Source organism: Lissotriton vulgaris, chromosome 3_1 (genome assembly GCF_964263255.1).
Source record: "Lissotriton vulgaris chromosome 3_1, aLisVul1.2, whole genome shotgun sequence".
NCBI classification, from domain to species: Eukaryota; Metazoa; Chordata; class Amphibia; order Caudata; family Salamandridae; genus Lissotriton; species Lissotriton vulgaris.
In genome coordinates, this window is record NC_141689.1 from 737014978 (window position 1) to 737027611 (window position 12634).

The 12634-nt window shown below is 46.3% G+C and overlaps 1 protein-coding gene across 3 annotated transcripts in view; it reads right to left on the reverse strand.

Annotated features, from left to right (window-relative positions):
- SEMA6A (semaphorin 6A) overlaps positions 1-12634 on the reverse strand; it is a 191585-nt gene that overhangs the window by 145531 nt on the left and 33420 nt on the right. The gene's annotated exons all lie outside the window — the stretch shown is intronic.

Consider the following 12634-nt stretch of genomic DNA (forward strand, 5'->3'; position numbering starts at 1 on the left):
CCTTATCTCTCTTATGGCAGACCAGAACCCCGCTTAACCCCTGCCAGGGACCACACTCTAAAATGTCCAGCTGACCTTGAGCGCCCTCAGCAAGGTCAACAAGGGCTGCAGCAATCATGGATGTTTCAGACGCTTACCCTTCTGAATAAAACATCAATTTTGCATTTTTGTTCTGCTGGCTTTAAAATCTGCTTTTCAACAAAAAAACTATAAATGCAAGGATCTTGCGAGACAGCATTAACACGTAAAGGCAGGCAGTGCAGTCTGACATTTTCAGTCTCTATCACCTTAAATAATTCAACAGCGCGACTGTCACAGCACTACCAAGCACTCACTTTTATTGGGAAAGTAGCTCTGGGTTTAACTTTGAGTGCCTTCTGCAAAGGAAACTATGTTTTGCAATTCTTACAGGGAACCTGGAAAGGTTAAGGAGAGAATTATAGTCTCTCAAATGTCATTTGTTATTTTCTCAGCTTCAGTGCTCCCGCTTCTCCGCCTTGGATCTCGCGGACTGAAATAGGGCATCCCAGAGCGCTCGCCTGCTAACAATATTTGGCCGTTTCAGACATCCCTGGTGGAAAGATCTTGTTACTGGCTGGACGCCATCGCCCTCGCAACCTTAAGCTGTTAACTATGGCAGCTGAAGAAGCTGAGTGCTTCCACCTTAATGTTGTTACTATTTTGTGAGCCGTGTAATCACTCAAATAAGGTACCATGAACGTTGATGGTGTTAGCAACAGCAAGGCTGTGTGCGCATATCACTCACCAAGCCTAGAAAACACATCTTCGCCTTGTGAGCCTCAATCCACCAGACACACGTGCTGGGCGACTATCCACAGAGGTCAGCACATGAATTGGCCATGTCACGTGCTTCCCATTTCACAGTAGTCTCCGTCCCCCTTTATCCTGTTTACGGGATGGGATATCCTGTCAAGGTGTGGGAGAGTTTGGTCGCTATTCCTTCCCAACATTGTTGCTTCCGTGGTCAGTCGTGAAAAGGGGTTCGACTTGTGGTGGGTTACAAAGGTCTGCGCACAAGGGGGCAGCCTCTTTAAGTGTTTTTGCGTGTGAGAAGAGCTGAATTGGTTTTAGTCATTCTGGCCCTCAGCTGGATTTGTGTCTAGCCCCGATCTGTTTACAATGAGTGTTTCAGACCTGGGTAGTAAACTACTGGGGGAAGTACATGCAGAGCCTACTTATGGGCTTCAATTCACAGGGCTGCTCTACTGCTCAAGGAGAGTGGCGTAGAGGGCTGAGGCGGGCAGGAAGTTCCTTTCCTTAAGGATAGTGTGAGTTACCAGGCGGTCTTTGTAAGATGATGACAGATTTCCTGTGGTGGAGTGTGCTCTTGTGTCTTAAATTTGGTGGAATAATAATCAAGAAGTAGACTGGATTTTTGTGCATGCGTCTTGGACATGCACTTATCCTGAAAAGCAGTTTATAACACGTGGAGTTGTTGCACTTTATACAGCGGCTATACGCATTACCATCATCTCATGTGCAGGATTATCTACACTTATCCTTACAACTTTAAAAAGTAAGATCAAGGATGATGAGGATATATGAAATCTGTTCAGCTCTTTGCAGGGTTTCTAAAAATATAGAAGGACATTTGGAAACTCAAAATATTTTATCGTCGGTATAGATCCCTTTATTGCTGCAACTTTAACAATAAGGCATTTATATATTTGTAATAATGTTTTTGATGTCTTTCCCTATCAAAAAAAAGCTGTTTGAAGAAGACTCCTGAGTTCTAGGTCGAATTTTAAACCACATTTTCTATGGATTCAAATAGTGGGGCGATGCAGTTACATTTGACCACCACGGGGCCTTCTCAATCACATTTGAACAGCGCGAGATCTCGGCGAGCGTGCCCTTAGGGCCCAGCCCCATGGATCCCCGCTACACCCCCATAGATCGGTCCAGTAGTCTGGTTGGCTACTGGCCGAAACAAGTGCTTCCGGGTCACGGATGATGCGCATCCGGCCGGAATCACGAGAGTTGGGGGTGGAGCCAGGGGGGCTATTTAGCCTCCAGCTGCACCACTTCTCTCCCTCTTTTTTCCCGCTCTGGACACCTGGACTAGTGCTGCCAATTCGATCTCCCACCCACCCGTCCCTGAGAGTAGTGGTTCTAGGATTGGTTAGGAGGGCGACTGATGGAAAAGAGGCCATGGAACATTGATTTGCAGGGGGTTAACGAGAGGCCTGCTTACGTACTCCCGAGGCCAGCACTGAGGGGAGAGCCGGTAAGCTCTCTGCAGGGAGAATGGGGACACCGGCTGGGGAGGCAAGGGCACCAGGTCACACGAGCCTCCTTGGCAGCCTGGTGGTAGAGGGGTGGGCCCCTGGATATGACGGACAAGGATCAAGGGCTGGGGGCTCAACGCTCAATGACGCAGGTGGGTTGCGCCTTGCGTGGTTCTCAGATAGGAGATGCGAGTCAGAGGGCCCCTTGGTGCTGGAGTAAGTAGTTATCGCATAACCGGTGGTTATGAACAGTTAAAATACTTGTACATATTTAAAGTGCGATTATCTGATTTTTTAAAATGTGAATTGTGATAAAATGATCTTGTCATGTTTATGAATGTTTTGAAGTTATTAAACATGGCCGTTTTACCAACACTCTGGACTGGTTAGTTGATTGTGGGATTGCATGAGGTTGGGGCGGGGGACATGCTAGGGGGTACGGGCTCTATAGAGTGGCCACGTAGCATACTTTGATGAACGAAATAGTACATCCGAAGTCTTTCCTGATGCACTGCGATCATCAACTGGACGAGTTGTGCATTGGTGAATTGGTGATATTTGGGTAAATCACCTGGAGGTTGTTACAAGCTACTCAGTTCTAAGCTTGAACGGTGTTGTGGAACTTTTCCAACTGTCCTGCAAGTGCTTCCAGTTCAAGCATGGGCATTGCTCACTATGCATTTAGAAAGTCTTTCTTTGACTTTTCCCAGACTTAGACCAATTTATCCATTCAATAGACCTGTGCTACTTCTACAGAAGCAGCTCCCAATGTGAATCCATGTTGAATTGTGCTTTCTATAATTAAATATATAGACTGAACCTTGCATCCTTCTGGTACAGCAGCTCAGAGATGCCACGTTGACGTGTAACCTGCAGGTCACACTTGTGGATACTAGCAAGGCTCACGAAGCCTTTCTGCTTTTCGAGGACAATAAAACATGTACTATTGAACTGATTAATAGTAATATTGTTTACAGTAGCATGAAATGTAAAACACCGCAGTAGTAAGCACTATAGCCGAAATAAGCCCTCATAAATGTCTATGAAAATAGGACTAGTCTTTGGCATAGTTAATTACGAAACACTTATATGTAAAACACCTTGGGCCTAATTTATGAGAAATGACGCAGCGCTGCGTGAAAGCAGCGATGCGTCACTTCTCAGTGCGCACTCCTTGCGACATTCCTGATGCGTCATATTTAATGTATGACGCATCATGTCGCAAGGAGTTACAGATACGTCAGTATTTCTGACGTATCTGTAAGCGCAAAAGTGACGCGTTGCTGGAGTGTGTCACGAAAGTGACGCAACTCCAGCAATGCGTCCTTTCACATGGGGCAAGCCCCATGTGAAAGGGCCTGCGTCAGTCTTACGCCTGCTGTGAGGCAGGCGCAAGATTTTGACGCAACAGTGTCCTAAAAGTGACGCAGTGAAATCTCATAGATTTCACTGCGTCACTTCTACGACCCCTACTTGCGTCAATACGCCCACCTTGCATACATTATACCTGGCGCAGGTATAATGTGGCGCAGGGGTTTACAAAGTAACGCATCTACGTAGATGCGTCACTTTGTAAATATGGCGCAATGAGGCGCATTTTTTACGCCACTGGTGAGTCACAAAAAGTGACGCACCGGCAGCGTAAAAGTGACGCACAGCCTCACAAATGAGGCCCCTTGTTTAATTTCATGCGTCTCCTTGCAGCACCTCTTGAATCAGTAAATTTCGACTGGCGATAATTGCCCATGGTCTGTCCAAATAAAGAGGCAAGGAAGCCTGCTAGGTCACTCGAGTCGCTGTACGCGGTGCCAGCGCGAGCCCACGGTCCCTGAAGTGGGGCCGGCAGAGCGCGGGAGACGCGGGGTACCATCACCCGCTGCAAGCTGGAGCGGGCTGGCATCGGCGATAAATGAGAGAGCTGGAGACACAAGAAAGCCCCGTTGTCCAAACGAAATGAAAATTCTGCAACACATTGTGCGGCCGAATGAGATTTGGCTGCTCAGTGGAAGGGCCAGACAATGGACTGAAAAGCACACAGCGCTACCAATTGAGCATGTCCTGGCTCCGGTAATCAGGGCTGCCCCCTTGCAAGGGAGAGAAGACAATCGGGGCCCTCACATTCTGAATGCTGTCACGTTCCACGCGGCACCGCACCATGAATACATGAATGCAGGCGTGGGGCGTAAACAAACATCGCCATGGGAAGGAAAAGAGCATACAGCTTCATTTATAACGCAGATATGACAGTCGCCCGTGCAGCTCAAGAGGCCTGGCACAGCCGAGGCATCATTTAAATTGCACCCACGGTTCCGAGCTCGCTCCGCCAAGCCACCAACGACCACAATCAAAGCAAGCCACAAAGCACCCCCGGAACCAGGGGGACAGTGGGGTGCTGGGCCGATGGCTGGTAATTGCCCCCTTTTCCAAGGACGAGCAAATCCATCTCATTATCAATGGGACATTGTCAAACGCTTGCCATTTGTAAGCCAACAAAGATCTATGGCTCCCCCCCAAAATGTGATTGATAAAAAGTGAGCGGCGCTCTTGAGATCAGCTGCAGTGTGCTGTGCTTTGCAAACATGGCTGCTGCTCTGCAAAGACAGAACTTAACCTGGTAATGGAATCAACATCTTTCCAGTAGATGCCATTCAGAGCATCTTGCTAGCACGAAGGTGGCCAACACCGTTTCAACTAGCTATGCTGGGGCTGCTGTTCAGTGGTGCACTCCCATGTTCATATTATATTCGCCATTCACACAGCACCCCCTAAATCGCGTATTGGTACTTAGACAACATGCTTCTCTGTAAGTGGTGCTGAAGGATGGGTGGGCCACCATGACGCAAAGGCGCTTGCGCATCTCTGTAGCCCACTCAAACAACTGAGCCCCTGCTTGTTACTAAATGAACTTCACAGAATACACAGGCTGGTCGTCATTTATTAAGTACTGGTCTTTTGAACAAAAGGGTAAGTGTTACCAAAGGATATTTGTGTGAATAACATCATTTGCCTGCCTACAGGGGCGTTGTTTTATCAGCTGGCTCCTACTGGGCTAACTAGCGGCAGAGAGAGGACTGTATGCACTTCATTCCAGATCCAAAAACGAGCCCACACCTGGAGTCCAGTGACAGGTCAGCCAAGGAGCCAGAGTTTGCTTCACTTTAAGCTGATCTCATGACATCCCTCCTGCAGCACTAAGGAGGGAGGGGCTGTCAGTGCCTGCAGCAGCCCCTCCCTCACGCGCGTCACTCACAGAACACATCTGTCGGGTAAAGCCACCAGTCACCTTGTAAACTGCCACACTAATCCCCCAACATTCCCATGACATGTAACAATTCTAATCACACCATTCTACAATCTAGAATACTACAATACTACAGTGGTCAGCGCTTGTTGATGCAGCAGTCCCTCCCTCATGCGCGTCACTCACAGAACACATCTGTCTCTGGTGGGCAGCTCTTGAAGCTGCTGCAGACCCTCCCTCACTCGCGTCACTCACAGAACACACATGTCTCTGGTGGTCAGCGCTTGTTGATGCAGAAGTGCCTCCCTCATGCGCGTCACTCACAGAACACATCTGTCTCTGGTGCTCAGCGCTTGTTGCTGCTGCAGACCCGCTGCCAGTGTCCAGTGAGGGGAACAGCATGTCCTGTGTTCCCATCAGTAGACTTCCAATGCACGAGGGAGTGGTTTTGTGGCTTCTATTGTAGCTGCCTGATGGGTATTATTAGAGGGTGGAAATACAGAGACATTAAACGCATACTAAGGCCTCTACTCTAAATTTGCCGCTCTCCTAGCTCCCGGAGGCTTCACTCGACCTGGGGCACAGATGCTGCATGTGGGAAAGGAGTCAGTACACGGAAAATGCCACTGAAGAGCAACATTGGTGACACAATGGAAGAGCGGTGTGTTCTCTCTTGGTCTCAAGACCCATCTGTCTAGAGCCACAACTAGCTGGGGTCTCCTAAATTTACACCCATGAAATCCTGAAACGTCAGCTTCCCGTCACCCCTCTCACGTCTTTCTTCCAGTCTGTAAACAGCTTTCGGTTTGTGCTGGGTGCACCATTCCCTATGCACCCAAGGACCCATCCTATGGTGATTATCAGTGTCTTCTCGTGATACTATTGGAAATCCAGCAGTATTCACTCTCCATCCTGTACTGCTCGGGATTTCCCTACCTCAAATGCCTTTTCTGTACTATGCTGTACCTGTAATCTTATGAATTCTGAGCTCCCTTCAGTGGTTGTTATATACATCCTTCATTTCCTCTCCTTCAATATGATGCAGGTTTTATGCACAGAAGCATACTTTACATTTCATCCCTCTCTGATGTGAATGATACAGCGGTTGAGTGGGATAGGGCCTAGAACTGAATCTGTGGCTCTCCCATTGATCAACCAATCAAATGGGATATATAAAGCACAGCTAATCACCCGTGAGGGTATCCAGGCGCGGATCACTCCCACAGATAGAATTATAATCATTAGAACCCACTGTCTCCCATCGCCCAGCTCATTCCTTATCCATTCTACCAACTCTGGCCTAAGCCAAGATTCTTATTGTTAAACATTTGGTTGACTCTGCAGCTGGAGAACTGAACTGCAGCCACCTCTGCCAGTAGGGCCACCCTCACAAGATGGCCTGCAGTGGATTCACAAGACCTGCTCGAGAATATCGCTCAGTGCAGCAGCTCATTAGTATTGTCCTTAGAAAGTGTCACAATGAGAATTGATTCACCAGCGCTTTCTTAAATCAAGCACTACAAATGGAGGCCAAGAAAATGATAAAGAAGATAATGCCCCGAAATACATCACAAAGACACAGGAAGCAGTGATGAATGTGTACAGTTGTCTGTGAGCAGGTCACATACATCATACCAGGCAGTAGAAGTAATCACTGTGCAGATGACATCAGAATAAATTGTCTCTGAGTTTCTAGCGCGGAAAAAGTAGGAACTGCTCCAAACGCACACTCAAAGTGAGGGGGACCAGAGATGAAAAAAACATAGTATTTGTCCTTTTTTGTTAACATTTTGAGATTTCCTCCAGTATTGTTTCTTTGCGCGTGGTAGATCTCAAACCCTGTCTGATTTTTTATTTTCCAAACCTATGTCTAGGCAGTTTAAGGTGAGCAACTTGCAGGTCACGTGCAGTACTTTTAACTACGGCCTGATCTGCCAATGGAGCTCCCTCAATAAGAGACCCCTGCCGCATAGGGCTAGGGATGCTGAATGCCTAGGCTGCTGCTCTTAATTCTGACACATGCCTCTTAGCTAACACTTTTAGTTTTTACAGAAATTATATGTACAGTTATATGTACAGTTTATTTTTTTCTTCTTGTGATCTGTTGTTGTGGTATTCATATCTTCCTTCCATCCAGTACAGCATACAGAATGGTGCAAATGGGTCCGCCCACTGGAGACTCTGGCCAGCTTCTCTTAGGTGACAGGGACTACTGTAGCTTTGTGCATTATAAGACCAAAACATTTTTTTTTGGTTTAGAGTGATGAGGCACCAGCAGCTTCCATAACAATAAAGTTTTGGTAGAAAAAAACAATCAAAAGACAAAGAAAAAACAAGCATTGACAAAGCCAATAGGCAGTCTGCCAAGGCCAACGCTATTGGTTTTGACAACGCTTACTTTCATCTATGGTTCTCCTTGGTTACTAACTTCTATCCTTGTAAACCTTCTTTCTTCTGCCTTTCTCACTTTTGTTCTGGGTCAAATTCTGATGATGGAAAATAAGCGGCCAGCGCCCACCAGCTAGAGCCACTTGCACAAACTACTCAGTTGTAAGCCTTAAAGAGTGTGCGAGCTTTCAGGCTCTAAGTGCACGCCACAGTTACGGATGAAACACATCTGTATTTACTGAGTTTTTGACAAGAAAAAAGTGCATAGGATGAATGGAGAACTTTGCACAAGCACTTTTTAGGTGATGGAGATGTGAACTGCAATCCTGGGGCTGCTGGTTATTAAACTACATGCTTTGGAGGAAACACTCTGGTAAAAAGTAGAATAATACTGCACAGACTACTAAACTTTGAAACAGAAGTAGGAGATACCTTTCATCTACGAGTGGGCGCAGCAGCCAGATGTTATTTTATAGCGTTGAGTTGTAGGAATGTTCACATTTCGCTATCAGCAGTGATGCCTCTTATTTGAAGGGCATGGCATAGCTTTCATTTTTCTCACAGAAAGATAATCCAACTAATTTGTAGCTTGGCTCGCAGAGAGAAGGATTTCATCTGTTCTCCTAAAATCCCCTTTTTCATGATGCTAAAAGACCATTTGGGTTTGGACTGGAGACAGCACAGGCACTGCTGCCAGCAAGAGCAGCCAAAAACCAGGCAGAGGAGGATTCCTGCAGGCGCCGGCTTAGGAGACCTCTGTTGTCTGAACTTTCTGGTGCACTGGTTTAGGGAAACATGGGTAGCAACCTGACAAACAAGCCCACACTGCAAGAGAGGTGAACACAATATGCACAACACCAGCTCAAAAGGCCAGCACTAAACCGCCTGACATATACACGACCTAACACAGCATTAGAAAAATTCCATGGAAAGTGCTTTCAACTTTCATGAATGTAATCAATGGGTAATTTATATCCACATGGTAATAACAGGTGTAAACTGCCCTATGCACATTACATTTAAGAGAGGTGCGGTGTTGCTTGTGATTTCTACCTGTGCCAAAAGAAATGGGGAATATTGTCTACAAACCATATCTGCACGCATCCTGCAGTCATTATCATCTCTAGTGCACTCATTACATGGGTAACTATCACCAACACGGGCGTAGCTTCAGGGGGCTGTTTGGGGTGTTACACCGCCCCCACCCCAATAAATGTAGTGTTTAGTAAATAGTTGGGTACAGGAGCTTTCAGTCAGGTATAGTAAGGTGTCTGTCGGGTTTCACCAGGATTTTAAAATGCTCACTCAGACAAACTCACACAAACAATCTTATGTTTTGAAACTCATGGGTATTTTACTAAATACTGTGTTTTAAGTACGCTTCACAATCCACACTCCTCTCCCTTTCCATTTTCCGTAAGCCCCCTTCATACGCTGCTTCTCATATAATAATGAACATGATATGCCAGCATGATTGTCAGAAAATCTGAGGCTCACCCCTTCCCCCACTCGAGTCTTAATGACCAAACCAGGCCCATGATCATCAAGTAGTTCATTTTGGTGAGTTTCCATGCAAGCCCAGGAGTGGTCACTATTTGTGCTCTTCCTCTAAGCGGACTAATGTCAAAATTAGCAAGAAATGCATCTGCACCCCTTTTACTAGTAGCATTCAGGAGTAAATGACCCTCCACATTGAACCGATTTTAACTTGACTCCCCTGGTGAAAATACCTGGTCCTTTGTTCGCCACTGTTTGAGGTGTGTTCCCTTTGCTGCACTGAGGGCAACACTTTCCACTGGGGAAACAAGTGATGCTGACACCAGTCTTACTACCTTTCTCTACTGGTGGAAGTACAGGAGATGTGCTTGATACGCAGCCTGGACACCGAGTTGTGTCTAAAACCTGTCCAGCCTAATGAACGTCAATTTACTTCTCAGCATGTCCACTCTGGTTAATTTTTTTGTCAAAGGGTGGTTCAATGAACACCAGGTACTATAGACAGTTACTGCTACACACACCATCAAAGTAACATGATGTTAGCATATCTTGGTAATAAATTAAACCATACCACATAATACCCGGTACTTTCTGCTTCTATAGTAAAGGTCCTGGATTGTCAAAGAGGCTGTCACTTGAATGTGTAAGAAGTCCAATTAAACGTGGGGCCTAAGCTTGTGTTAAACTTCCAGCATGTTGTACACACCACCGGTTGCTACTACCAATTGGATGGTTTAGTGAAATCCGCAAGTCGACCCCACTGAGGTCAGCACCGGTCAAGGCACAGTGCTAAAAAAAAGACTATCTAGACTAGAGGAAGTGACATTCGTTAGTAATAGTAACATATCTGTCCAAATGCGGCTGGTAAAAGTCAAATGTGCCTTTTCACTCGTTCATATTTAATAAATGTCTACATTCTATTTGACAAAGGTTCGGAAGAAGTCTAGTCTACTTTTTGTGATTTGAAAACATTCTTAGCTCAATCACAAATTCAGTGATCACTTGTTTTCCTCAGGGTATGGTTAGTAACTCATCTCTTCTGTCAAATCCTACACCTCGGTGGTTTTTCTCTGCAGATCCTGTCTGCAGATCAACGCTCCAATATCTGCACATGAGGCTGTTCTCCCTACTAGACAATCGAAAGGCCAGAGCTTTCAATGAGTTGTGTTCACTCTTACTGACGTGCCTTTAAGGGATTAGCCTGTATGTGACAGTGCCTTGTGTCCATGAATGTATTAAGAATGTGGGATGTACTATCTCAAAAAGTTAGCCACATTGATAAATGTGGCAATGGCGGAAGCGGCGGCAGGCTCGCTAAGAGCCATCCCAACATGTTCAGGCAGCTTCCGAGCTACGGGTGCTTCACTGTGATCTTACGGCACTTTTGAATGTAACTACTTTGAGATGTTAATTATAATTTCATAATGGCTATTAGCGGATTAAGAAATATAATTGAAACGTAGACTAAAGCCAGGAGAGCAGTCTTGTATACTGCCAGTGTTGCAGCGGCACATCTAAGTGCAACATTCTGGAATTAATGTGAAACAACTGTAGATATCTGTAGATATGGCATGCTGCTATTTCATCAAATGCCTGCAGCAGAACGAGACATCAATAAACGCCGTCACATGCAGCACCGTGCCCGTGGCCCAGATCTCTGCTAGTAGAATGAAAATAATAATGTGTACTGCACCGACTGCAAAATGATGCTAAGGAGCTACCTGGCCCGCATACATCTGATACCATCCATACCACTCAATAGATATGCCAGGTTATTGCTCCAGTTGAGGTCTGTGGACACTAGAAAGCAGTTTACAAGTGCAGGACAAGAAGGGCAGGCACCACTTTGCAGCAAGGAGGGTAGCGGGAATTCCTTCTCGTGAAGAGACTGTGTACCCATCCCATTGTGGAGGAGATAAGAGGGGGCTAACAGTTCCAAAAGAGGCACCAGTAGTCTTTTCTCTACTTCTCCTGAACTGCTGCTTCAGTGTCGGTACACTGGTTTCTTGCATATACTTTGCTTCTATTAAAGTGCTGCTTCTATTAAAGCAGCAAGTTGCATAAGCTGTGCTGCACTTTGTTTGTTTGTCGTATGCATTGCATGGTTCCTGGTGACTGCACAGTGCCCTCAAATCAAGACTCAACATAATCCATTCTTGTGTCACCTTCCATCACCTGGTCATGCCTCTCTTGTGATTTAATTTATTTATTTATTTATCTTGCAAGAAGAATTTCAGGAAAAGGGATAGTCCCTGCTGATAAACAGGCAGCAATAAACATATATTGAAGAGATACCAGGTTTGTGTTGTAAGATTATCCATTTTATCCGTGCCTCTTTTCTGCCTTTCCTTCTTTCCTTGGCAACCCTCTCCTGTTCCCATCCATCCTTTGGTTCAGTCCTCCTGACTAGAATAGATTGCTAGGGTTGGTGATGGGAGAACTTTCCAGGGGAAGGGGGGGGCTGAGGGAGGGTACTTCTGAGCAGTGTGTTCCTGAGGTGCTTCAACAGTGAAATGAAGAAAGGATTGTTTGCTTCACTTAGGATTCCAGAGTCTATTTTTTTTCTGAATGACTGTTACCCCAGGAAGGCACATAGAAATTGATCAGAAGAGGACCCCCTGCACTGACATTACCTGATATGTGACTGACTGAGCTCCATTCCTACTGGCATACCAAGAAAAAAAAACATTTCTCTCCTGGCCAGCCACTCACAGTGAAACCAGCGCCTCACTACTCAAAAAGAAGAGAATACACATACGGGTGCACCTGTGCCCCCAATTTCCACCAAAACAAACTTGTGTGCTCAGAATGTCAGGCAACAATCCATGTCATGTCTATACTGGGTAGGAAACAGTCTCTCAGCAAAACAACCACCTCGGTGATGTATTGCAGGGCAAAATAACACCAGATATGAAAACATCATGTGCGGAGGAGTGTTTCTATTTTAAGAGAAACAGGTTTCTCGGGCTGTTTAGAACTTCACAAAATCCTGGAGTGCTAAACCCTGTGAGCGGCGGCGTGTCAGCATGTGAAGGGCACTGCGGAAATAAACACCTGGCTCCCTCCAGACAGCCGCAGCAAGTCTGCTCATGACGGGAGAGACGCCCTCCTCACGGTCTGCGCATCCAGAATCCGGGTCATGGTGAGACGCCAGCGCGCGGGGGCGTATAGAGTCCGGGTCATGGTGAGACGCCAGCGCGCGGGGGCGTCTAGAATGCGGCCATAGTGAGACGCCAGGGGGGGGGGGGGCGTCTCTGGG